This window comes from Canis aureus, chromosome 14 (assembly GCF_053574225.1).
Source record: "Canis aureus isolate CA01 chromosome 14, VMU_Caureus_v.1.0, whole genome shotgun sequence".
Classification (NCBI taxonomy): domain Eukaryota; kingdom Metazoa; phylum Chordata; class Mammalia; order Carnivora; family Canidae; genus Canis; species Canis aureus.
This window is the reverse complement of record NC_135624.1, coordinates 5,336,741-5,362,009: the sequence shown is the minus strand read 5'-3', so window position 1 is coordinate 5,362,009 and position 25,269 is coordinate 5,336,741. Positions and strand designations below refer to the sequence as shown.

At 43.5% G+C, this 25,269-nt stretch overlaps 2 long non-coding RNA genes across 9 annotated transcripts in view; one reads left to right on the top strand and one right to left on the bottom strand.

Annotated features, from left to right (window-relative positions):
* The window catches only part of LOC144283093 (uncharacterized), a 65,592-nt gene that overhangs the window by 9,092 nt on the left and 31,231 nt on the right, over window positions 1-25,269 (bottom strand). For 3 of the 8 annotated variants that reach the window (XR_013351421.1, XR_013351420.1, XR_013351414.1), the window contains 5 exons: window positions 15,212-15,299; window positions 14,487-15,104; window positions 14,014-14,135; window positions 10,949-11,281; window positions 9,395-9,692 (listed from right to left, as the gene is read on the bottom strand). This is a non-coding gene — a long non-coding RNA (uncharacterized LOC144283093). Of the gene's footprint in view, window positions 1-9,394; window positions 9,693-10,948; window positions 11,282-14,013; window positions 14,136-14,486; window positions 15,105-15,211; window positions 15,300-25,269 lie in introns of those variants that run through there. The other 5 variants (XR_013351415.1, XR_013351417.1, XR_013351416.1 and 2 more) reach the window with 5 other exon arrangements.
* Window positions 4,531-16,257, top strand: LOC144283095 (uncharacterized). Its single transcript, XR_013351427.1, has 2 exons — window positions 4,531-5,154; window positions 11,219-16,257. It is a non-coding gene; the product is annotated as an uncharacterized LOC144283095 (long non-coding RNA).

The window sequence follows — 25,269 nt, the reverse complement described above, 5'->3', positions numbered from 1 at the left end:
CTAAACCCCACCCCTGCTGTATTAGTTTCCCATCGCAGCTGTAACAAATTTCCACAAACATAGTGGCTCAAAACAAGTTTATTCTCTTAATCTTTAGTAGGCCAGACGTCTAAAATCTGTGTCACTGGGCTAAAGTCAAGGTATTGGTTGGGCTGGTTCCTTCTGGAGGCTCTGAAGAGAGAATCCATTTCATTGTTTGTTTTGTTTTGTTTTGTTTTGTTTTGTTTTGTTTTGTTTTTTTCAGCTCCTATCATCTTCAAAGCACATCACTCCAGTCTGCTCTGTGGTCAGCTTGCTTTCTCCTTGGCTAAGGTCAGATCTCCTTTTGTCTCCCTCTTATAAAGACACTTGTGATTACACTTGGGACCACTGGAACACCTGGGTGGCTCTGAGGTTTGGTGCCTGCCTTCAACTCAGGGCGTGATCCTGGAATCCCGTGATCAGGTCCCACATCGGGCTCCCTGCATGGAGCCTGCTTCTCCCTCTGCCTGTGTCTCTGCCTCTCTTTCTCTCTCTCTGTGTGTCTCTCATGAATAAATAAATAAAATCTTAAAAAAAAAATCATTTGGGGCCACCTAGATAACCCAGGATAATCTCTCATCTCAAGATACCTAACTTAATCACATCTGCAAAGTGCCCTTTGCCAGATGAGGTAATATTCACAGGTTTTAGTGATTAGGATGTGGATGTGTTTGAGGACCCACCAACCTGGCAAACCCTCATCTGCCGTCTGGGTTCTGCTATTTTATTCTTCTCCTTGAGGAAGCATCCCTGATCCCCCAGGCTGTGTTCAGGGAGGCAGACTCCCTCATGAAGCGTGTCATATACCAAATTGTAATTGCCTTTTTTGTTTCCTTTCTCTCAACTGTCAGCTGCTCTAGGGCTGGGATTTCAGTCACTTTTTTCCTTTCAGTATCATCCAAATGTGGCACATGATGTATGCTCAGTACATGTTTGCATGGATGCAAGTGCCCCTCTGGCTGACAACTCTGAGATGAACGGCCCTGATGAAGCTGGCAAAAAGGTCCCCTGGTCACGGTGATGAAGAGGCCTAAAGAAAGCTACAGCCAGGCACCTTGGTCAGACCGGTCACGTGATGCCCAGGAGGTGCATCTCTTGTGTTGAGATTCTAGAGCTTTGCATAATGCGTACAAGAGCCCAGCAGCAATGGAGGCCCAGGGCCTTGTCAGGTCACATGCATGGCTCACTGCAGCTTTCCTGTTGCTCTGACCCCAGGGACATGGTCCCTTGGGAACAAGTGCTCAGAGTCCAATCTCACCACACCTCTGTGATGGTCTGTGACTGGCTTGTTTAGACATTGATTAACTTTTCAGGGAAACACAATCATTAGGCAAATTCCATCCACCTATCAGGGAAGATATAAACATAAGCCAATATTAACCTAGACACACAGTTTACTGCCCACAGCTGCACGTTGGCGGTGCCAGCTTGCCCCAAGGTCCAGGTAGCTGTTTGGTCGAAGGGGGTGAAGCTGATAGTTATGTGCTTTTAATTTCTGCCAACAGATACGGGAACATGACCCCTGGAATGTGGACTTATACACTGGGCAAGGGTTATGTATCAGCAAGAAACAAACACACAGCCCCTCCCTACCCCCGCCCTCGAAAAGCTGTATCATATTGCAGCTGCATGTGTTTAGTTCTGACAAGGCTAACCTAGTTTTAATTATTTATACCAAAACTTGTAAGGCATGAAAAATGTCCCGCTGAATGGGGGTGCAGAGGGAAAGTCTTGGTAACCTGAGACCTTGCTGGGGCAGGCACCCTGCCCTTACCACCTATGGGCAGCAAGCTGAGGCTATTTACTGGTGCACTCTTTTGACACGTGATTGAGGTAGTGTGGGTGGGAGAGGCTTCTGTGAGTTTCTTTTGGATGGTTAAGGTTGGACACAGGGCTGGGGAGTCTGGTCGACTTTCAAAAAGCACACCTCTTTAAGACTGCAAAGGCTGAGATACATTAGGAGGACTGGCTACCCCCTCCGTGGAGGCCACCAGGCCATTTCTGCTCCTCCCATCGCCTTAGGTGTCTGGGGCTGGTGGCTGGACTTCCTTGAACCCACAGTCAAAACACTGATCCTATTGGAAACACTAAAATCTTCATTCCCTCAGTGGGTAGGCCCTGTCTGACTCCTTCTAGAGAGTTCAGAGGACTTTCTCTCTCTTTATGCCCACAGGAGGATCCTTCCCACCCTTGCCTGTCCTCTCTCCCTGCCTCCTGCTCTGCATCTTTAAACTACTCCTTTACTCTTTCACCTTGTCCATCTGGAGTCCTGTGCTTATCAACATCCTGCCTGGGAGATGATGAGCATAAGAAAGGGGCGTTAGAATGGAGTAAGAACTGTGCACTTGATTCTGACCTAGCACCATGCCTAGTGCCAATTATAAAACTGGGACTCCTTTTCCTTAGCATCAACTCTGACTTGACAGATAGTTTAGGGTCATGACTAAAAGCATGGATTTTGAAGCCAGACAGACCAGGATTAGTGGTGGTGCTGCCCATTATAAGCTGAATGGCCTTGAGCAAGTTTGTTTGCCCAAATGCTCCTTTGTTTCCCTGTCTACAAAACAGAGTAACAGTGATACACACCAGTCACCTCACTGGGTTACGGGAACTAAATGAGACTATGCATGGAAAAGGCTTAAAATTCCTTGTATATGTAGCGAGTGATTGGTAAACATTAGCTATTGCTACTATTGGCAATGATAGGATTGTGGGTAACATAAGAACAATGTATAGAACCTTTGGTGAGAGAATGCTAGAGAATCAACCACTGCATCCTCTCTGTCTTATGTTCAGGGTAGCTGGAAGTATTATGGAGGGTGGAAAACTTTTCCAAGAGGTCATGGGCAGTAAGGTCCTGTAGGATGGCATTCAGAAAGCCCACTCCCAAATACATCCAGGACCTCTAAGCGAATGAGGAAAATCAACATCCTGATCCTGCATTGTTTTGTGGAGAATCTGCTTCCTCCCCACGCCAACCAAAAGAATTTCAACAGAAACTGTCATAAAGTAAGTTTAGTGCCAGAGGAAGAATGTTGAACTACCCACTAGGGAGGGGCTGGGCCTTCCAGCGTCATATTACAGGTCTGAGAAAAACAGAAAATGATTCAGGGATGCTTTAACTCACCGTGCCAGCAGCCTATTGAGGTCAAAAGCTACTTCCCACAGGTATCAGGCCAGAACCTTTAAAGAAGGAACTACCCAGGGCCAAGGGAACCACAAATGGATCCAACTAGTTTTTGTGGTGGGTAATGTTTGTTTAATATCATGTCCAGATATCTCGATTGCAAGACACATATGTTAGCATGAGAAAGTGTTTATAAAATTCTTATTTGAACTCCATCCTGGGTTAGGTACTGGGATAAATCAAACTGAAACTAAATTGCTGGTCTCACCCTTATAAATAAGGACTGGAACTGTCTTTGAAACAGGTTTCAAAAAGAGTGGACAAGAAACCAAAAGAGGGGAATCATATGAGCAAGGAGGACTTGCCCGACATTCTCAGCTGTTCTCCCATTCCAGGAAAAAGGCTAAATTGTGGACATGGCAAAGTAATCAGGAACTTTATTAAGATCTGGTTTCCTAGGTGAGCCCAAGATAGTGAGAAAGCCCCCTCCCTGGGAACATTTGGCTCCGTTCCATTGCTGGGCATTGAATGATAGATTCCACTTAGCAACCTCCCTGTGCGGGTGGGAAGTGAATGGTTCACCCCTCTACAAATGGCTCAGCTGGGCTTGGTTTCTTCTTCTTGGTTACTTTGCTTGTCTACCAAACTTAAGCATTAATATCCTTTATTTGACAATGACTTTCTGTTATGGCAAAGAAGTGTAAATTGTTGTGTGTGTGTTTTTTAAGATTTATTTATTTTTTTAGAGGGAGGGAAAGAGAGAGAGAGAACAGAGGAAAGGGCAGACAGAGAGGGATAGAAGGTCGCAAGCAAACTCTGAGCTAAGCACAGAGCCGGATTTCACGACCCTGAAATCATGTCCTGAGCTGAAACCAAGAGTAGGTTGCTTAACTGACTGAGCCACCAAGCACCCCAGAAATGGAAATTGTGTTAATGGGCTTTTTGTTTGTTTTCTGGGTTGAAAATTTTTTGGTTTCATTTTATTTACACCAGTGTTGGCTATAAACTCAGGTTTGGATTTTCAGGTTTGACTTTAGGTAGCAGGATAGAACACAATTAGATCTCTCCACAAGTTCTAGTTACAGAAATAGCTTAGGCCAACATTCACTTCATCTCTGGATTCTCAGTGCACTGTCCAAAGAAGGGAAATGTCCATAAATATCATACTTGTAAAAAAAAAAAAAAAAGGAGGTGTAGGTAAGAGACTTTTAGATAGGGACTTCTATCAGCTAACTTAATCTAAAAAAATTCTATCTTACATTTGGGCCTTAGAACAATGACATAAAGCTTGTCATATATACAAATACTATAAAATAATATATTATATATTTATATAATATATATATTTATATAATATATAAAATATATGTGCTTATATGTTAATAGAAAATTAAATAGAACATTTTTAATACTGTTATTTCTAGAGAATGGATTCATGAAATGGAGAGGGTAATTTAGATTTTACTAGATGTCTTTTTTCTTTTTCTTTTTCCTGATGACTTTCTTTAACTGCCTTTTCACACAAGCATTACTATCATGATAAAAACAAATTTTAAGGAAGAAAATCTTTCTCCACAAACAGTAGTATGTTTGAAGCATCTGAAAAATCGTTTATTCACAGCTCACTATAACAGAGCTCTATGACTGAGAGTCTGTTATCTTTAAAATAGTCTCTGAATTTCTTTCTTCCTTTGATGGATAAGAGGTGAAGGATTGGAAACTAGGCGGTGTTCCATCTCACTGCTCACCCCCCTCCACTTTTCACCAGTGTTTAAACTATTCAAGCAAACTTTCTGCAGCAAACAGAAGATAAGTCTGAAACAGCTGATGTAATGTGACCAAGTTTTTCCTTATGGCAAATTGAAACAAAAGGTTTTGCTGTCAAGACTTTACCACTGAAGTCACTTGGCAATCCAGAACTTTTCCGTCAGAGAAATTGCAAAATTGGATCCACTTGGAGTGACACAAGAGAACAGAATATTTGACCAAAAAGATAAGATAGAAGGGTGAGTCTTTGCATTCTGCTGAATGAGTGCACAGAACATTTTCTAGAGATACTTGGTTTTAAAAATTGCATTTGTGCAGATGGGGCATATCAGAGTGTAAGACTAGAGAATAATATCCTAGAAACAGTGACTCTCACTGGGTTGTCTAAGTTCTCATAATGCCTCCCATTGAGCCTTAAGTAGGTGCTGTGACTTAGAGGGGGAACTGGATATTTATGGGTGAAAATCATCTTTGACTATTTGTTTCCAAATACAGACACTGAGGAGCCCCAGAAACCCTCTAGGGGATCAGATACAGAATACTCAATGATTAGGGCTATAGGCTCTAGTGTCAGCTGGACTACATTGGAATCTTGGTACCACCATCCACTAGCAAATAATTTAATGTATCACTTTCTTCTTTTGTCAACTGAAGATTATTATGTGACTTACATCTTTCAAAGACCTTGAAAGAGAAATGTGGTGTTGCATGCAAATAGTTTAGCATGATGTCAGCCACAGCTAAAAATGTCTCTAATGTGAGACTCTATACAATCTCCTAGAGACCACGTACAGGAAGGTGGCATCACTGGGAGGCTTATGTTTAGTTTATTTAGGCATTAAAGATGAGGCTGAAAACCAAAGTTGTCAATATGCACAGTTGCCCCTTCATTGTCTTTAAAGATGAGATGCTTTTCAGATAGTAGAGATTTAGGGGGTTAGCAGGCTGCCTCAAATAAAAATATTTCAAGTGCCAAAAAATTTTAATTAGTGGGTGGTATCAAAAATATCATGGCGGTAAACCAGTCTTCTCCACTATGGTTTCACACTGGGTATCCCCTATCATAGCTATAGGTTTCTAGAATAGGCAGATATAAATATTTTGTGTGTGTGAAACTCTGAAGACATACCAAATTTCCAAAGTTGTATTGTTAATCCTACCAGAGTATATTTTAGGCCATTATCTGGTAGAAAGTTTGCAGAATAAACAAATGTAACCACTTATTCACAATTTGTTCAACGGTGATTTATAGAGAACCCCACTATGTGCCAAGAATGGTTTTAGCCACTAGGATTATTCTGTCACTGAACATATTCCTATCCTTGTGGAGTTTACATTCTATAAATACTTCAGGTTGGAAACAAGCAGAAATTAGCTAACTGGGCGTTTCTTTGGATTCTATCATGGACTAGTGGTGAATAATCTAAGCAAGAAGATGTCAAAGGCTCTGTGAATGGAATGATGGCCAGGCATTTGGAACCTAAATGGAAACCCCCAAGGTGGCTTCCTTGTGGGGAGCCATCCTAGAGGAGCACTTGGCCTCTCTCTCCAGGAGCAAGGACTTGTCTTCTCTCATGATGGACTGACTCTTTGAAACCAGGCTGAGGGTGACTCATGTGGTCACATGGGGTTTACAAACCACCTCTTCACCAATCCATTTGCTGCAAAGTGGCTGTTGGCTTGGCAATGTGAGGGGATAGGTCCAAGAGGAAGGTGTGGGAAGCCTGGATCTTACAGGCAGAAATAACATGTGTGGAGGGTGGAGGTTTGAGACAAGAGACTCTTGCTGCTGCTATGGCTAGCAATGTCGGGGCTCAGAGTGTCCATAAGAAGGGATGGTGGAGTTAGCAATTGGTTGCTGAATCCTTCAGGACCCTCCACTGCAAACCACAGAGGCTGATCTGATAAGCAGAAAGGAATTTATGAAAATGAAATTGGCTAGCTCACAGAATTAGCCTGAAGAACCAATCTCATAGAACAACATTTGAATCCACACTACAGAACTGCCCTGGTTAAGACGTTGCTGCTTGGTGGCTGCCCCACCAAGGAAAAAGGCTACCAGCACGCCACTGCACTGATGTAATTTCTGTCCCACTTCTTCTGAAAGAAACCTCTGCTGGCCTCCTTGACAGCAAGATGGGTTTCACCCAGAGCCTTTTCCTTTAAAGTTCTCACTTGTAAGTCCAATGTAATTCTGATTCCGATGCCTGTGCTCTAATTGCAAAGGAGTTTGGGAACTGATTTTCTGCATTCTTCCTGATGAAAGGAGGACTCATAAAGCTGGAATTTCCAAAATAAAGCAAAGATGGGTTTAAAAGTTGGCAGATAGCCAGGAAACATTGCAATTGTCTATTTCCTTCAACCCCTTAGCTAACCCAAAGCCAACATACACCAGTCACTGTATTAGCTACAACACAATTCTCTGGCTAACACAATTCAGCTCTCCCTCAAGCAAGCTAAAATGACTCCTCTGCCTGAAATGGCTAAAACTCAAACTCAAAACTCCAAAATGAGTGGGCCCTCAGAAGTAAAAAAACATTAACAGCAACAAAAAACCCACAAAAATAACTGTAGCCATCTCCTCTTCCACTGGAGAAAACTGGCAAGCAGTGTTTAAGGTATAAAATCTTCAGGGGGCATTAGTTTGGTAATCAAGGGATTTCCATGGACGCAATGGGTACCTCTACCTTCTGGCTAGCTTATCCCGTAGTCTCATGCAGGCCAGAGGAGCAATCCCAGAATCCTCTCTCCAGCTTCCTCTCAAGAGATAGAGGCTTTGGATCCATGGTTTATGTCTCTGGGAGCAGGGCTGCCTCCTAACAAGGGCTCGGGATGCAGTTGTCCAGGGTGTCGCATGTGGGCTCTAAGTATAAGCGCGGACCTCTCTGTGTTGGGCAGCCCAAGCTAGCCGGATAGCAGAGCTCCCCATCAGGGCACACAATCTCCCAGCTTCTCTCCACACCCATTTCCCCCTAAGCTGCCCTCTGGAAAAGCTGCTGCCCACAGTCTCTCAGGACTGGCAGGGGAATAGGTCCTAGAACTCAGGTCTCTATTCTCCCAGGACGGCACCTCTTGCTCAAGGCTATTTGCGTTTAATAGAGGACAGGGACTTAAGCCAAAGGGTTGAGGTTGCTCTTGTGCCATGCCGCTCACCTTTGAGCCCTCGTGCTAAGGACTGCTGAGTAAGGGTCCGCGCCCCCAGGAAGCCACCTGGACCGGACGCCAAGCCGCAGTGAGCAGGGCAGGCAGCCCGTGGCGTCTCTACCTGCCTGAGTGCCTGCTGCCCTCCGCTCCCAGGGCTGCAGGAGGAAGGGGGCCCTGTGCACATTCTTTAGGAACTTCACGTTCCAGGTCTTCCCACCCTGTGGCTGTGAAGGATGCTTCTCTTTCGCCTCCAGGGAAATGCTGGCCCTCTGACCCACCAGCCAAGTTCAGATTCTGTGACCATCTGAGCTTAGCAAAGCAGGCGCTAGAGGAGGAAATCTATGGGATTTCAAGTTTCATACTGTCCGAAACGAGGGAGTTGTACTACATGATCTTTAAAGCTCTTCTAGGCCAGGTTCTGCAACCTGGGAGAATGCCGACAGAGGCCATGAGGAAAGGTTCAGTCAGAGCTCAGAGGCGTGGAGGCTGTGAATGAGTCTGAATTCCAACCAGAACCTAAAATGAGACCAACAGTCAAGGCTCTGACGTGTTCAGATGACCCCCTGCTTGATGCATCGTAATAGGAGGAGAGCGCCCTGAGAGTCTGGGCTTGGGGAAGTCTGCCTTCATGCAGTCTGCCCTCCTTTTGGTCTGTTCAGCATTTACAGAGCTAAGGACAAAGCACAGGTGCCGCCTCACCTCAAGAACCTGCCAGCTTCTCTCATGGCTTTTCTATACCTGTTGCCCCAGATATACCCCCTTGATCCTGTTACTCAGCTGAACGAATGCTGCAAGTGTTGACTTAAATTTTCAAATAAGCTCCTTGATCTGATTGAAAGACCAATGTCAAGCTATGCAAAAGTGTGTCATTATTCTAATGACCCTGAGGCCCCTACGGTCCAGTCACAGAGTAAGACCATGACACACAAGAGACAGTCCAGCCCCCGAAGAGCAACTCTATTTAATTTCAGGGCTTTATTTGTGTTTCTTGACCATCGTGAGAGAGATGTCTGGGCAGCACTGCTCACAGTCCTCTTCCATTTCCTTCTTACCCCAGACATGCTCTAGCTTCTCTTTCCTCTGAAATGTTGGAGGAAACTCTTTCCAGTACTAGTCTGGGTACTTCTGATCCATCTCCCCTTTTCACTTTCTGCATTACAAAAGCCCTAAAAGCTTCTGGCAACATTGAACCGTGGGGAGAGGGCAGGGAGGGCAGTGCTTATGCATGAGGACCATAGTTCTTGGGACCCACCGTCTATGGAAGCAGGTAAATGTTCATTCAACACACACATGGGGACACTTCCTTTGGATCCACCTACTTATTTTGCAAAATGCTTATAAGTTTGTAAATTTATTATAGCATCTCAGGTAGACTAGAAGGAGGGGTGACATCTGGGGGACAGAGGTAGAAAAAATACAAATACCCATGAAGGAAAAGTATGAGTCCTTAGTGTGAATTATCCGTGTGAAGAGAAAGCAGGAGAGGCCAGAGTAGCAATGGGATTGCTCAGTTTGCACAGTCTGTGACGCTGAGGCAGGCTCAGTAAGTAGTACCAGTAGGGGTAATATTTGCTGTGTTGATTGTGTGCCAGGTACTTTACCCAAAATGTTCCGTTTGTTCTTCATGATGACTCTGCAAAGTTGTAGAGAGAGGATTTGAAGCCAGAGACGTTAAACTATTTGCTCAAGGTCTCACCTGTTAGTGAGTGGTGGAGTTTGGAGTTAAACCTGAGCAGTCTGACTCATAGACCATGCTTTTAACTTCTACATGCGCTTTACTGTTTCCTCACAGAGAGGCTCCATTTGGGAGCATAGAGAGAGAGAGAGAGACAGAGAGAGAGACTCACAACAAGGCCACAGGGACATAGGAAGGACTGGACTGGACTCTTCTGCACAGAGAAAGTTAGGAGTTGGGGAAATCCCACTTATCCTAAGGCATATTTGGGCAATGCTGCACGGGCATGATCTTGGTCAGTATAGGCTAGTGGGGGAATAAACATCTCAATATACTAACAGCCAAACACAAAAGTTTGTTTCCTGCTCATAAAAACTCTAATCAGATGGTCCTGGCCAGGCAGCTCTCCTGGGCTTCTCATCCATACAGTGACTCAGGGATGCGGGCTGCTACCTTAGTGCTACAAGGAGGGAAGAAAGTGAGGGGAAACACTGGCTACCTAACCACCTCAGCTGGAAAATGTCACATCACTCAGGCTCGTATTTCACTGGCTAGAATGAATCACCCAGGGAGGACTGTGGGTAGTGGGAAGGTGGGGGTAGTCTCAGAAATGCAGTGCTTTATGGTCAGCTGCTTTTCAACAGCAACTGTTCACTTGCAAGGAGACCATGACTCTTCAGGGGTCACTAGCCATTTCTGTCTCAAACACACTTGAGAGAAAGACTGGAGAGTGATATGATAGCCTGGCGCATGCGGGTGAATGGCTCCTGAATTTTGGCATTGTAGGGGCTGGTGCGGGGGACTTAGATGGAGTGCTTCTCTCAAGGAGCAGATCCAGGAGGTCAAACCCATTCTCGAGGCACCCGAGGCCTGCTGAATCTTGGCCTAGGCTCTTAGACTGGAGTCTGCCCTAGTATGTGGTCCATTGTCACTGAATCCGACCCCAAAGGCAGCCTTGCCAGAAGACCAACCCTCCTGTGAGTTTAGCTAGAATCAGTTACATTGGGTCACATGACATACTGAGATTTTTTTTTAATAAGCTCCTATCAACAGGTCACTCTGGGAGTCCAGGCAAGAAATATTGAACCCCAAGATCTAAATCCTCAGACTAAAGACATTTACAGAAAGAATTTGAATAAATGTGGCTGTCAGAAGGGAAAGGGGCCAGAAAAAAGGGTGGACAGATACTGAGAGAAAAAAAAACTCTCACCAACCTGTTCTCAGAGTCATATTTCAATTCCAAGTTTTTATGTCTTTTTTCCTCCAAATTGTCATTAATTATGGATTGTATATCCCTTGGAAGTTTGTTAATATTACTCGTTTTGGAAACGTGTTTCCTGCTTCTTTTTCCATAGGCAAGTGTTTATTTAGTCAGCTGGTTCCCATTTCTGAGTGCAGGTCCAGTGGCCCAGCCAGAGGATAATAGGGTGAAATGTCTCAAACAAAACTTGAATAAATAAATAACTCTGATATTTGTTTTTCAGGAGCAGATGAATACAGTATTGGATCCACTGGGATGAACCTGGCCTCTCTTTAGGAAAATGCTCCTGGATGGAAATAATAGTGAAAATATAGTTGAAAATAGTTGAAAACTTGAGTTGCAGATTTGCCAAAACGCCAGCACTCTTGCTGTACATCTGACACTTTGTATTTGGAAAATGGTCTGTAACTACGCTTCAAAATATCTCTCAGAGGGACACTGCAAAATTTCCCTTAGTTTCCAATGAGGAAACAGGCTCCGGAAAGATAAGTCATCTCCCCCAAGGTCGCAGAAAGGGCACGAACTCGGAGATCACAGACCCCGCCTTCTCACCCAATCTCCCAGTCGGGTCAATCTCACCATCTTGAGACCACTCTTCCTACCAGATGGCCCACAGGAGTGAAGAGTGGGCTCACATAGACCAAGAGAGTGGCTCTGAGACCTACCTGTTAGAACAACTGTAGAAATTTCCACTTAAACTTAGCATCTTCATCCGTGTTTATCGTCAGTGTCTACGAGCTATTGCATAAAGCCTCCACGAGGCTACATTTTTCCTTCACTTGCAACCCTTCTTTACCCACCAGCCTCGCTCCACCTGCCTCCCTGTCCTCTGGCCCCACTGTCCCTCCACGATGGCCCTCCCTCCACCTTCCTCTGTTCTGGCCCTCCAGCATCCTTGGCTGTCCTCCTGCTGCCTCTTTCCCTCTGCACAAACACAGCCAGTCCGAGTGGATGGGCTCAGGCAAAGAGTGGCCTTGGGGCCCCAACTCTTGTGTGGGCCAGTGTCTGGGTATAGGCTGTGCTGGGCCAGAAGGAGCCCAGCTGCTCCAGCAGGGCAGGAGGTCATGGCCTCGGACCCGGGAGCAGATAGGACTCTGAACCACAGTTGGTGTCAGTCAGCCGTAGAGCAGATGTGGCCATGTGTCATGGAAAAGGGCACTCTGGACATACAGTCAGGAAGCCTGCCTCCAAATCCTGCCCCCTGACAATTTTCGTCTGTGTAACTCTGGGACAAAAGTCTCCGAACCTTGACTTCCTCAACTGTAAAATGGAAGCTACCACCACATTAGCAAATACTTATGGAGCTCCTCAGGTGCCCCTGATGTCACCCTGAGCACTTTACACATATGAATATACTTATTCCTGACACTGACACTCTGGGGTGTGTACTGTCATGAGGCTTACTGTGTAGTCATGGCAATGGAGCCACACGGAGGCTGAGCTGGGATTTGAACCCTTGCAGATGCCACTATCTCATAGAGTGACTATGAGGCAACCTTCATAAGGTTCCTAGCCCAGTGCCTGGCACAGAGAGTAAACACCAACAAAGATTTAGAGAGAAAAGAGGCTTGATGTGGGGGGGGGGGGGGGCAGGAATCTGAGGTTCAGGATAAGACCAGCAAAGGGAGGAAGCTGAGTGGTATATGTGGAAAGACAAGCTGGACTGAAAAACTAGAGGTAAGCATCCCAGACAGACCAAGGGGAGGGGGCGTGGGGGCTGGGTTTGAACTAGGCCTAAGGTCTCAGCTTAGCTGCCACCTCTTCGGGGAGGTCTTCCCTGATCTCACATGATTGAGTCGAGTGTCCTTCCTCTCCGGCATATCCTTCAGCACGGCGACCAGGCTCCAGGGGTGCTGCACTGTACTGCACTGTAATCGCTCAAGCCTGCTTCTTCTCCACACTGGGGGCTCAGCAGTGACTTTGGCCTGCTCAGCTCTGCACCCCAAGGGCCTGGTATCTAGCCTGACACAGAGCCAGTCTTGAGAGCTCTACTTAGATAAATGAAGGAAGGGACAGGTAGGCACAAAGGGTATCTGGGCAAGCAGACCGACAATATTCTGGTCTCTTGTCCAAGCATTCCGATTCGCACAACAGTGAGTCTCACTGAGGACCCCCTCAGCCTTCGTTCCCACTCCAGGCCTGGAGAGGGCAGGGGACACGTCTGTGGGGTCTGTGGGATCTGTGAGTCTGTGGCTGGACCTTGCTGGGAGGCAGCAGGGAGCTGTTAACAGCTAGGCTGCCTCGGGGCCTGAGGGAGGACCTATGAGCAGACCTACCGTCGTCTTCTCCGCCACCTCTGGCTCAGACAACGGTGTCTTGGGAGAGTGACCAGAGCACCTGGAATGGTACTGGGAAGTCACCCTTCTGAGTCCTTTACCCTCTTAGGATCCCCAATCTGAAATGTTCATCTCAGCAGACTTTTTAAGGAGCTGCTTTTCTTACCAAAACCCATCCTCAACCAGGCACCCACCCACTTCCAACCCAGACACTCTGGACCCTCCTTCCTCACTAACACAGGCGCCTCCTGCCCCTTTCAAGCCCAGGGCTTGTGGGAGCAGCTCTCGCAGGGGAGTCTCCATGGGAACCTCTAGGGGAATTCCAGGCCCACGGATCGCCTGTCATCTGAACTTGGCCTCTCTCACAGTTGCTCAAGCACGCTGGCACACTGATTGGGAGGCAGCACGAAACCCTTGGTTTTCTTTCCTGGCAGTGTTGCCTGGGCCAAACCCCCGTACTCAGAACGCCTTTTTGTATAAGCAGCAGGCAGGCAGGCCAAGATGTAGCAGGTTTGGGTGCAGAGTGTAAACTCAGTGTATAATCACCTAACAGGCCCGAGTTCAATTTGTGCAGTTTGACTTTGCAGCTTCCACCAAGACATGCTATTTCTACAGAGCAAGGCAGGCAAAACTGGAGTTGCTAGAGCACAGAGTTGCTAGGGCACAGCTTCTGGACTTTGACCTTTCCCAGCTGGGAAAAATCTGGACTTGGGACTTCTATCTCCAACTTATACTCTTGTACCTCATTCTCTGGATGCACCATGTAACAGGAAACACAGGTCAAAAAGTCATTGTGATCCATTGGGCTCCATCTCTGGATCTCTCTTGTTGGCAGAGATAAAGGGCTTCCTGATCATGTATTCTCTGGAAAACACAGTGCAGGGAACATTCCAGGCAGCCCTCCCGATAGCCCACAACAATGAAAGTTCTCAGTAAATGAAATTGTTGTGAGATACAAGAAACAATGTGGTCAGGGACTGACTGAAGCTGACGCTGCAGGCCTGGTGGGTGAAAGTGTGACACGTCTCCAGAGCGCCCTTGACCAAGCGGGGATCAGGCCAGGCTTGGATCCAGCCAGGCAGGGCTGCCGGGCTCCCAGGCAAGACCCAAGGGCAGATAGAGCATCACCACACCACTCAGACTCAGAGCCCCAGCCCGGTTCTACTCCCAACACCTCAACAGGTCACTGACCTGAGGAAGCAGAGATGACCGTACCTGCTCTGCCTCTCAGGGTGGTCACAAGGTTTAAGCCGAGTGACTGTGATGTCTCCTCAGCTGTTGTCTCTTCGCTCCAAATGCCCATCTGCTTTGTGATGCTGGGGACTCTGTAAACCACGACTCTCCTTTGCCAGCTGCTCCTGGCTAGATGCTCCCAGGAGTAGCAGCAACAGGCCCAGGGGGGAAAAGTCAGGCCCCGAGTGTAAGCAGGAGTGTAAGCAGGCACTTACTCTGCTGTGGACTCCGCACTTGCCCTACCCTCCGCAAAGGCCTGCCGAGACCCAGACCAGAGGCTCTCCCCACCACCTGCAATTTACAAACACACACTCACTTACGGAGAGCCAACCTCCTGGACTCCCCTAGCATTCGTGTTAATGACTTAGGTTTTATTCCCCATCTCTGACGGCAAAACACAAGTTGCTTTCAGTCACCGAGGGAGCATTCAGGGGTACGGTGTGGCCACAGAAATTCCTGAGGGTGGTGGCGAGGGGCAAGTCGTTGCTTCCTGTCCCCAGAAGAGTTGAGCCTTGGCTTCATCAAAAGAGGGCAAGACAATTCAAGTAACCTGGATTCTCTTGCTGTCAGTTCCACCCAGTTGCCCGCATCTGGCCTACACTGGTATGCCAGAGGGAAAAAGTAGAGTGACAAGCCGTCAGCAAGGATGGGCTTGGAAGAAGGAATGGAAAGGAAGTCCAAATTGCTATAAACAAAAAAAGAGTCACCTGGAGTTCAGAGGAGTCGTCTGCCAAGAGCAATCAGCCGTCCATGTGGGCATTATTATTCCCGGTTCCAATGAAACCATGGTTCCATCTGGTTTAAGGAAAACAAAATCTATAATGTTTCATGATTTTGCTCCCATAATAACACTAAATGAGCAAACATCTTTAGCTCTGCCTGTAGAAAAATACAAGCCATTCTCATGGAGTGATGTTTAACTATGAAACTCACTCTGATTCACCTCTGCCTCCCTTACCCCAGACCTATTGCTCTAACCAGTATTGACTTAGCAAATGCCAAATCATTAAGCTGTTGATATTATGCCCTGGGGCATCTGGGTTACAACAGCCACATGATCTTCATGTTTGTCTTCATCAGAGGCCTAAGCACACCGGCTAGCCAAACCCCACAGCCAGCAACATAGGGGGCCAGAGAGTAGAACACGCAGTGGATGATTTTCCATGCAAGAAAATGATAGAAACAGACCGAACATAGTAGCTTTCAGAAAGTTTCCTTGCCTTACACTTGTTATTGAGGAATGTGCTCTTTTTGGCAGTATTAGTTCACTAGGGCAGCTGTAGCAGGTACCACAGGTGAGGTGATTTAAACAACAGAAGTTAAATGTTCACAGTCCTGGAGGCTAATAGTCCAAGATCAAGGTGTTAGCGGGGTTGATTTCTACTGCGGTTTCTCTGTCTCGCAAACGGCCACCTCCTCCCTATGTCTTCATGTGACGTTTCCTCTGTGTGTTTAGAAGCTAATCAGTCTCCTCTTCTTGTAAAGATTCCAGTCTTGTTGGACTAGGGCCCACCCACATGGCCTCCTTTTATTTTCGTTACCTCTTTGAAGACCCTATCTAAAAGTATGCTCACATTCTCAGATGCGGGGGGCTAGGATGTCAACCTATGAATCCGGTGGTGGGCAGACACAATTCAGCCCATGACAAATACTTGAAACGATAATTGCGGTTATAGCTAACATTTTCTGTAGTGTTTGGAACTATACTAACCACTCAACTTGAATCTAATCCTTAAAAAAACAGTTTTATGTAGTAGGTGTCATCACTGTTCTCATTTTACAGATTAGTGACAAAGGCTTTAAGAGATTGAGTAACTTCCCCAATGTTACATTACTAAGAAGTATAGAATCAGAAGTATGAAGTAAAACATAATGTGAACTCAAGCCTGCCAACTCCAAAGAAATCCAAGTCTCAGAGGATCCTGCAACTATTTCCCTTTCCGGAAAATTAATGGGAATAATTTAGTAACCCTTCGCACATATATATATTGAAGAGAATAAGGTGAAATATCTGTAGAAGAAAAATAATGTATTGAGTATTTCAAATTGTGAAGGAAGCATATAATATATGCCATTTCTGGATGATAACTGGTTTCACAATTGAGAAATATTTTAAAGACTAAGCTAAAGGGTGAGGCGGGGGGGGGGGGCAGGGGGACGGGAGCAATGAATAATTAAACTTTATTTGTTGATGTTCTTGGCATTCAAAAACAAATCCATTTTGGAGAAAAACCCAGATCTCAAAAACACATTTTGTACTATGAAATTTGAACCTTATACAAAGACAAGAACAAGAGCTAGATCAAATAGGTAAGAAACATCTATGCTTACTTTTCTCTATTTGAAATATTAAATCACATCTATCTCTATACCTATCTCACTATTATCTGGTCTAACTCCTTCATTATCCTTATCAATCTCAAGATTCCTATTCATCATTATTTATTTTAAAGTGCTTATCAATGATCCAACTATGTCATTTTTAACATCATATCTATTTTAACTATTTTTTTCCTTTCTGCCCTGCTATGTAATCCATTCTAGTTTGATATTAGCTACTTAATCTTAACAAGAAATGAGTACCTATGATCTGAAATGATTCTTGAACTAAATACTTCAAACATTCCAGATAAACCTAAATTAGCCTCCTCCAAAATGTTAGCACTAGTTAGCAAATGTGGCTGATATTTGACTTAACCAGTTAATATTTACCATAGTTCTGTAATTAGTAGCAATGAATGAATATGCCATTATCATTGTCAAAAAAAAAGGTATATATCCAACATCTCCCGTACATTATTTTGCCAAAGTTACTATAAAAAGATGGAAAGATTTAGTTTTATGCTTTTAAAGAGTCAAGAGAGGCAATAGTTTAAGATCAATAGTCTACTTTGTATACATTCTGGTGAAAGATTCAAACTGGCATAAATTGATATTAACCTGCTCACCTTGAATTTATCCACAAAGAGTATCCAAAAACTGAAATAGAGAAAAAAACACTGATTGCTAACTCAAGCCTTCAACCTGATCCAAGCATAAATCCACTTAATGTTGAGTTTCTGAATACATAATGCACAGTAGCTAATAAAAACATTTGATAGAGGGATTAAGTGACCAACGTCCATAGTGGCTATATTGAGACTTTAACTGCAACAGACATTAATCAACAAACCCTCTGAGGAAAAATAGTTCTTTTGTAATAAAATCAATTTGCTTTTTAAAATCATAAATAATGCAAAGCAGGGCCAATGTCAACAGTAATTTACCCGAAGATACACAGGTTCACAATTTTACACAGCAAAAACACCATCGTATGTCCAGTTTCTATTGGTGGGGCAAGAGGTACGTTGTTGTTGGCTCTATTGTCAGGAGTACCTGGGAGGCGTCGTGCATAGATCTCATTTACTCTCCAGCATGGAGGACCCCCCTCCTCAAGCACATCCTAATCTCCAGATCTTTCACCCTTACTTGAACTTCTCCTGCTACACATTATAATTCTCAAACACTCATTAAATTCCCCTCTACTATTTCCCTCTTACCATAATTGTGAGCTCTAGACAGGCAGGTGGCAAATGTTTTAACTTTCCTAGTTAAAAGTCTAGTAGAGTAGTCATTCCAGAAATTCTTGTTTAATAAATGAATGAGTTATAAATTAGTCTCGTTCTAAACCATGCACAATCCCTGTAATCTGATGTGGGATGTATATGCCCACATATTATTTATTTCCATGGTAATAACATTTCTAATGACAAAATATGTCTTTAAAACGCATTATTTTTGTTCATAGTATGATCACAGTACACAGCTACTCTGCTAAATATTAAACTGACTTGTCAGAATAAGATTCAAACTGAAGTTAAGTATTTTCAGTAAACTACAGTGACCAACTCTCTGTAGTATCTAAAGAAATGTACTCAAAGAACAAATATTCTTTTTAACTTTCCCAAGAAGAGAATTTGGAGGAACGTTGAATAATTACTCTTGCATCTTACAATGTGACTCAGATTTTAGGAGCACTATGACAAAGTGAAGGCGAGACTGTCATGCGGAAATCCCCCAAAATGGGTACTTGTGACCCAGCCCAGTTTGAAATTTTGTGGTATGGCAGAGACCTGTTGCTAGGCAGCCCTGATGATAGGACCACAACTCTCTGCCTCAACAAAGCTGTGCTCCAGCCCAAGTAAACAACTCTGCTGCCTAAAGCAGGCAAAGGGCTGTCAACACAATATTTTCACTCTGCTCCAAAAACCTACCATTTCCAATCTTAGTACACAGTGCTCTCTTGCTAAGAGGAATCTGCTGCTTAAAGTCAGAGGAAACATGCTTAAAAACCAAGAAGTCAGGGCAGCCCTGGTGGCTCAGAGGTTTAGCGCCACCCTTGGCCCAGGGTGTGATCCTGGAGTCCCAGGATCAAGTCCCACATCGGGCTCCCTGCACGGGGCCTGCTTCTCCCTCTGCCTGTGTCTCTGCCTCTGTGTGTGTGTGTCTCTCATGAGTAAATAAATTAATTAATTAAAAAAAAAAAAAAAACAAGAAGTCACAGACCATATAACACTTAGTAGGGCCAAATGTTCAGAAAACAAGATCACCTTTTTTTCTGCTGAGCCCAAGTGAGGAGTACTGAATGCAGGTGTCCATATTTGTATATGTTCCTCTCACATTATAATTCTGTTTGTCGGTTGCCTTGTTCTGTTGGGCAATTTCTGCTAAGCAAGAACTGTTTGCATTGACTGGACCTAACTGGGATGCTCTGCTCAAATGGCCTGCTTTTAACTTAGAGTCTGCCCTAGGGCTTGAAATCCTAATCTTGGGGCAAAACCTTCTGAAGAGAAGACAGTAAGGGGGGCAAAATCAGACCACGTTCATGCCTGCTCTTTCTGCCAGGATCCTAAGAGATAGTTTCTAGATGAAGCACATCTTAAGATAATAGTTTGTTATAGTGTTGATGTGAGTAACCCAGAAAGCTCTCAGTTTTTCTTTTTCTAACACACACATACAGGCACACACACCCAATATGTATGTACTCTCTACTTCTGACTCTGCATTTTTTAATCAATATTTTTTCATAAAATAAGTTAGTATTTTATGTTGCTCAGATTGTGTGACAGTTTAGTGGGTATTTGGGTGGGTCAGTAAAACCTGGCATAGTGTTGTGTGGTGGTGTTAAAATATGTTCACAAATTCTTTGACATATCCTGCTTCAAAAGATAAATCCTAATTCCTCTTGAGTATGGGCCAGATTTAGTGACTTGCTTCAAAGGATTATGACATGGTAGAAATGATGCTATGTGGGACTCTGACTTTAGGTTATAAAAGCAATAGCTTCTGCCCTGCTCTCTCTTGGATTGCTTTCTTTGCTGAAAATCAACCACAGTGTTTTTTGGGGGTTTTTATTCATTTATTCATGAGAGACACAGAGAGAGAGACAGAGACACAGGCAGAGGGGGAAGCAGGCTCCAGGCAAGGAGCCTGACGTGGGACTTGATCTGGGTACTCCAGGATCATGCCCTGGGCCAAAGGCAGGCACCAAACTACCGAGCCACCCAAGGATCCCCTCAACCACCATGTTTTAAGGACACTTAAGTGGCCCTTTTGAGAGATCCAGGAAGAAAGGAGCTGAACCTGGTGCCAATAGTTGGTATCAATTTGTCAGCTCTGTGAGTGAGCTTTCCTGAAAGTGGATCCTTCAGCCTGGCGAGCCTTCAGATGATTTCCATCCTGGCTGACAATCTTGACTGTAACCTCATAAGAGATCTTGAACCAACACCACCCAAGCAAACTACTCCCAAATTTCTGACCTATAGTAATTCTGAGAGATAGCAAATGCTCATTGTTGTTTGATTTTTAAATTTTAATTCCAGTAGAGTTAACACACAGTGTTATATTAGATTCAGGTGTACAATATAGTGATTCAACAATTCTATACATTATTCAGTGCTCATCATAAGTGTCCTCTTTAATCCCCATCACCTATTTCACTAACCCCCCACCCACCTACCCTCTGGTAACCATCAGTTTACCAAGTTAAGAGTTAAGAGTCTGTTTTTTTATTTGTCTCTTTTTTTCTTTGTTCATTTGTTTTGTTATTTGGATTCCTTTCTTTTTCTTTTTTGCATATCTATCACTGGTTTTTGATTTAGGGTTACCATTAGATCTGTATATAATATTTTAGGCATATAGCAGTGTATATTAAGTTAATGGCCACTTAAGTTTGAGCCCATTCTTACTCTTTTCCCCCTCAGGTTTTAGGTAAATGGTGTCATACTTTACATCCTTTTATTTTGTGAATCCCTTGACTGATTGTTGTAGATATACTTATTTTTATTGCTTTTGTGTTTCCTATTTTTCTTACTCCTACTTGTGGACTTTCTTTTCCACTCAGAGTCCCCTTTAACTTTTCTTTTAGGGATAGTTTAGTGGTCATGAATTCCTTTAACTTTTGTTTGTGTGGCAAACTCTTGATCTCTCCTTCTATTCTGAATGATAGTCTTGCTGCATAGAGTATTCTTGGGTATATATATATGTTTTTCCTTTCAGCAATTCCCTTCTAGCCAGTAAAGTTTCTGCTGAAAAATTAGCAAATATCTCTGTGGGTGGTTCCCTTGTACGTGACTCTTTTTCTTTTTGCTTGCTGCTTTCTTTATGCCCCGCTCTCTCTTGGATTGCTCTTTCTTTATCCATAGTTTTTGCCATTTTAATCACCATGTGTCTTGGTTGTAGACCTACTTGGAGGACTCTCTGTGTCTCCTGGATCTAGATTTCTGATTTCCTTCTCAGATTCAGAAATTTTTCAGCTATTATTTCTTCAAATACATTTTCTGCACTACCACCCCCCCTTCTCTCCTCTTTCTGGACCCCTTTAATGTGACTATTATACTCAATGGTGTCACTTAATCTAGCCTCATTTTTTATTATTCTTTTTTCCTCTCTTGTTCAGCTTGATTGCTTTTTGTCACCCTATCCTCCAGATCACTGATTCATTCTGACTCCTCTAGTCTACTATTTATTCCCTCTAGTGTATTTTTAATTTCAGTTATTGAGTTATTCATCTCTGATTTGTTCTTTTTTTGTTTTCTATCTCTTTGTTAAGGGTCTCACTCACTGAAGTCCTCCACTCTTTTCTCAAACCCATTGAGTATCTTTATGATCATTTCTTTAAATTCCTTATCAGAATTTTGTTTATCTCTCTTTAATACCTTATCAGGTATTTTGTTTATCTCTCTTTTGTTTAAATCTCTTGCTGTGACTTTGCCCTGGTCTTTCACTTGGGACATACTCCCCTGTCTCCTCATTTTGTCTAACTCTCTGTGTCTGTTTCTATTTTTTAGGGAGGTCAGCTATCTCTCCTCTCTTGAAAGTAGTGGCTTTATGAAGAAGAGGTCCCTGGAGTGCCCTGCAGTTCTCTGCAGTGCAATGTCTCCTGTTCACCAGAACTGGGCACTTCAGGGTTTCTCCTATGCATGTTGTGTGAGCCCTGTGTTTTTGTTTTTCTTTCTTTCTTTTCTTTCTTTCTTTTTGGCAGTTTTGTTTTGTTTATTTTTATGGTAGCTTCTGGCATTCAACAAAATCTCTATCAAACATTAGCTAAACATAAGCAAATGGAACAGAGACTTCAGTGACCACACATACAACCAGGAATAAGCTCTCCAAAAATAATTTGAAAAGTCATTAAACAAGTAGGCAATTATAGATTTCCACAATCAGTTAAAAAATAACAGAAAATCTTGGGGAGGGGGAAATGCTAATTTTTAGTGTCATGATATACTGTTCAAACATCCAGTTTTCAATAACAACAAAAAATCACAAGGCATATTAAAAAATAGGAAAGTTTGGCAAATTCAAAGGATCCAAACAAATGGATAGAAACCATCCCTGAAGAAGCCCAGGTGTCAGACTTACTAGACAAAGACTTTAAAACAACTCTCTTAATATGCAGAAAGAACTAAAAGAAAAAATGGACACAGAAATAAAAAGAACCAGGAAAACAATGCATGAAAAAAACAATACTACTGTAAAATGGAACCAGATATCCTGGGCCTAAAAAATTCACTAAAGAATTTCAAAAGATTTGAGGATGCAGAAAAAAGAATAAGCAAACTTGAAGATAGGACAATTGAAAGTATCCAGTTGAGAAGCAGAAAGAAAAAAGAAAAAGTGAATAGAACCTAAGGGATGTGTGGGACACCATTAAGTGGACCAACATATGCTTTATGGGAGTCCCATAAAGAGAAGAGAGAGAGAAAGGAGTAAAAAGAATATTTATAGATTCTCAAATTTGATTAAAGACATGAATCTACTATACCTAAGAGAAAAAGAGAATCCCAAGAGCAGCAGAAGTGACCTATCATACACAAGGGACCCTTAATAAGATAAATAGTTGGTTTCTCATCAGAAATCATGGAGATATATTTAAAGCACTGAAGGGAAAAAAAAACCTGTCAACTGAGAATTCTATATCCCGCAAAACTGTTTTCAAAAACTGAAATAGAATATATTTTGTAAAAGGTTTCATTTATTTACTCATGAGAGACAGAGGCAGAGACACAAGCAGAGGGAGAAGTAGGCTCCATGCAAGGAGCCTGATATGGGACTTGATGCCAGGTCTCCAGGATCACACCCTGGACTGAAGGCAGTGCTAAACTGCTGAACCACCCGGGCTTCCCAGAGTTTTTTTTTTTTTTTTTTTTTAAGATTTATTTATCCATGAGAGACACACAGAGAGAGGCAGAGACACAGGCAGAGTGAGAAGAAGGCTCCCTGTGGGGAACCTGATACAGGACTCGACCCCAGGACCCCAGGATCATGACCTGAGCCAAAGGCAGACACTCAACCACTGAGCCACCCAAGCATCCCTAAAATGAAGTAGAAGTTAAGACAATCTCAGATAAAAAGTAGAGTTATCAATATAATAAAGGGCATTTATTAAGACCCCACAGCAAACAATATAGTCACTAATGAGAACTGAAAGCTTTCTCCCTAAGATCAGGAACAAGACCAGGAGGCCTGTTTTCACTACTGTTATTCAACATTGTATTGGAAGTTCTACCTAGAGAAACTAGGCAAACAAAGAAATAAAAGTCATCCAAATTGGAAAGGAGGAGGTACAAACTACCTCTATTTTTAAATGACATGATCCTATATATAGAAAATTCCAAGGAATCTGCAAAGAAGAAAGCTACTAGAACTAATCTAATAGACAAATTGGGCAAAGTTGTAGCAGACAAAATCAACACACAAAAAAGTTGGACCCTTGCCTTACACCATATACAAAAATTAAAATTAACTCAAAATGGATTGAAGACCTATGCTTAGGAGCTAAAACTATAGCACTCTTGGGAGAAAACAGGGAAAATCATTATGATTTAATGTCACTGAAGTGAACACTAAAAAGTGGTTGAAATGGCAAATTGTATTTTATATATATATCTACAAGATTTTTTTTTTAATTTTTATTTATTTATGATAGTCACAGAGAGAGAGAGAGAGAGAGGCAGAGACACAGGCAGAGGGAGAAGCAGGCTCCATGCACCGGGAGCCCGACGTGGGATCCGATCCCGGGTCTCCAGGATCGCGCCCTGGGCCAAAGGCAGGCGCCAAACCGCTGCGCCACCCAGGGATCCCTCTACAAGATTTTTTAAAAATAAAATTTAAAAACTATAGCTGAGTTAGAGGAAGTGGCTCTTTTCCTCTCCCTGAGCATAGTCTCCTAAAGCATTGCCTTGTCAGCATTTTATTAAAGGTAATGTTGATATAGTGATTATTAGGCCACAAGGAAAACCCAATAGAAGAAAACAAAACAGATCTGCTTGCTTATCCCCCAACCAAGAGGACAGGTCTCACTTCCTCAGGAGACCGCACCCTTACATGGCTCACCCAAGGCCATGGATCAGGTGACCATTCGATAACACTGTGAGGTCTTCAAATTTTTCCTAAATCTAACATCTCTAGAAAAATGTCTCAAGTGTGCCTAGGTGATCACCTCAGATACCATATGGCTGCTGTCTTCCAGTTCTCTCCCTACAGTAAAGTCTGCCTTGTAGGCTACTGCACCAAGATATTGGCTCAGTTCCTGGTTCCCAATTCCCCAGACTCCAGTAGGCACCCAAGGGTGGGTGGGGGTTGGTGGGGGAGAAGAAGTCCCCTATGTTCCCCTATGTATGGTAGGTTAAAAAGTTACAAATCTGACCACCTAATAAGCTCTCAAAGACTAGCAGAGATTTTAGGAAGTTTCTTTGTTTCTGTTTTGTCATTCCATCCCCTGCAGCTCAGGCAAGAGTCCATGGGGAGTAGGATAGAGGGCCCTGGTGCAAGGGAGGGAGTCAGTCTATATGACAGATGCAGGGCTGTGCTTGAAGATACTTGTCTCCTCCAGTTTTGACCTACTCCCCTTGATCTAACTTGGGAACTTCATTTCTCTAACTTTCACACAAATTCTCTCCCACGAGAAGCTTCAGATACTTGTGCATACATAGCCATAGTGGATTCCCTCTCCCCCCCCCCCCCCACCGGCCCCAGTCTCCCTGACTTGCTTGGACAGGCCTACATCCTAGGGGGGCATCTCGTGTATAATTAATTATTAAGACTCATGTTGGGTTCCTGTGTGCCAGGCATAGGTGTAAAAGCTGTAGATATGCTAATCTCCTTATTTTTTTTAATTAAAAAAATCTGATGATGTATATGGTATCTGCATGTTTGGGAAAATGTGCAATGTACCAAAAATTACGTGTAAGAAAATTAAAACTTGCCCTCTACCTTATTGCTTTTT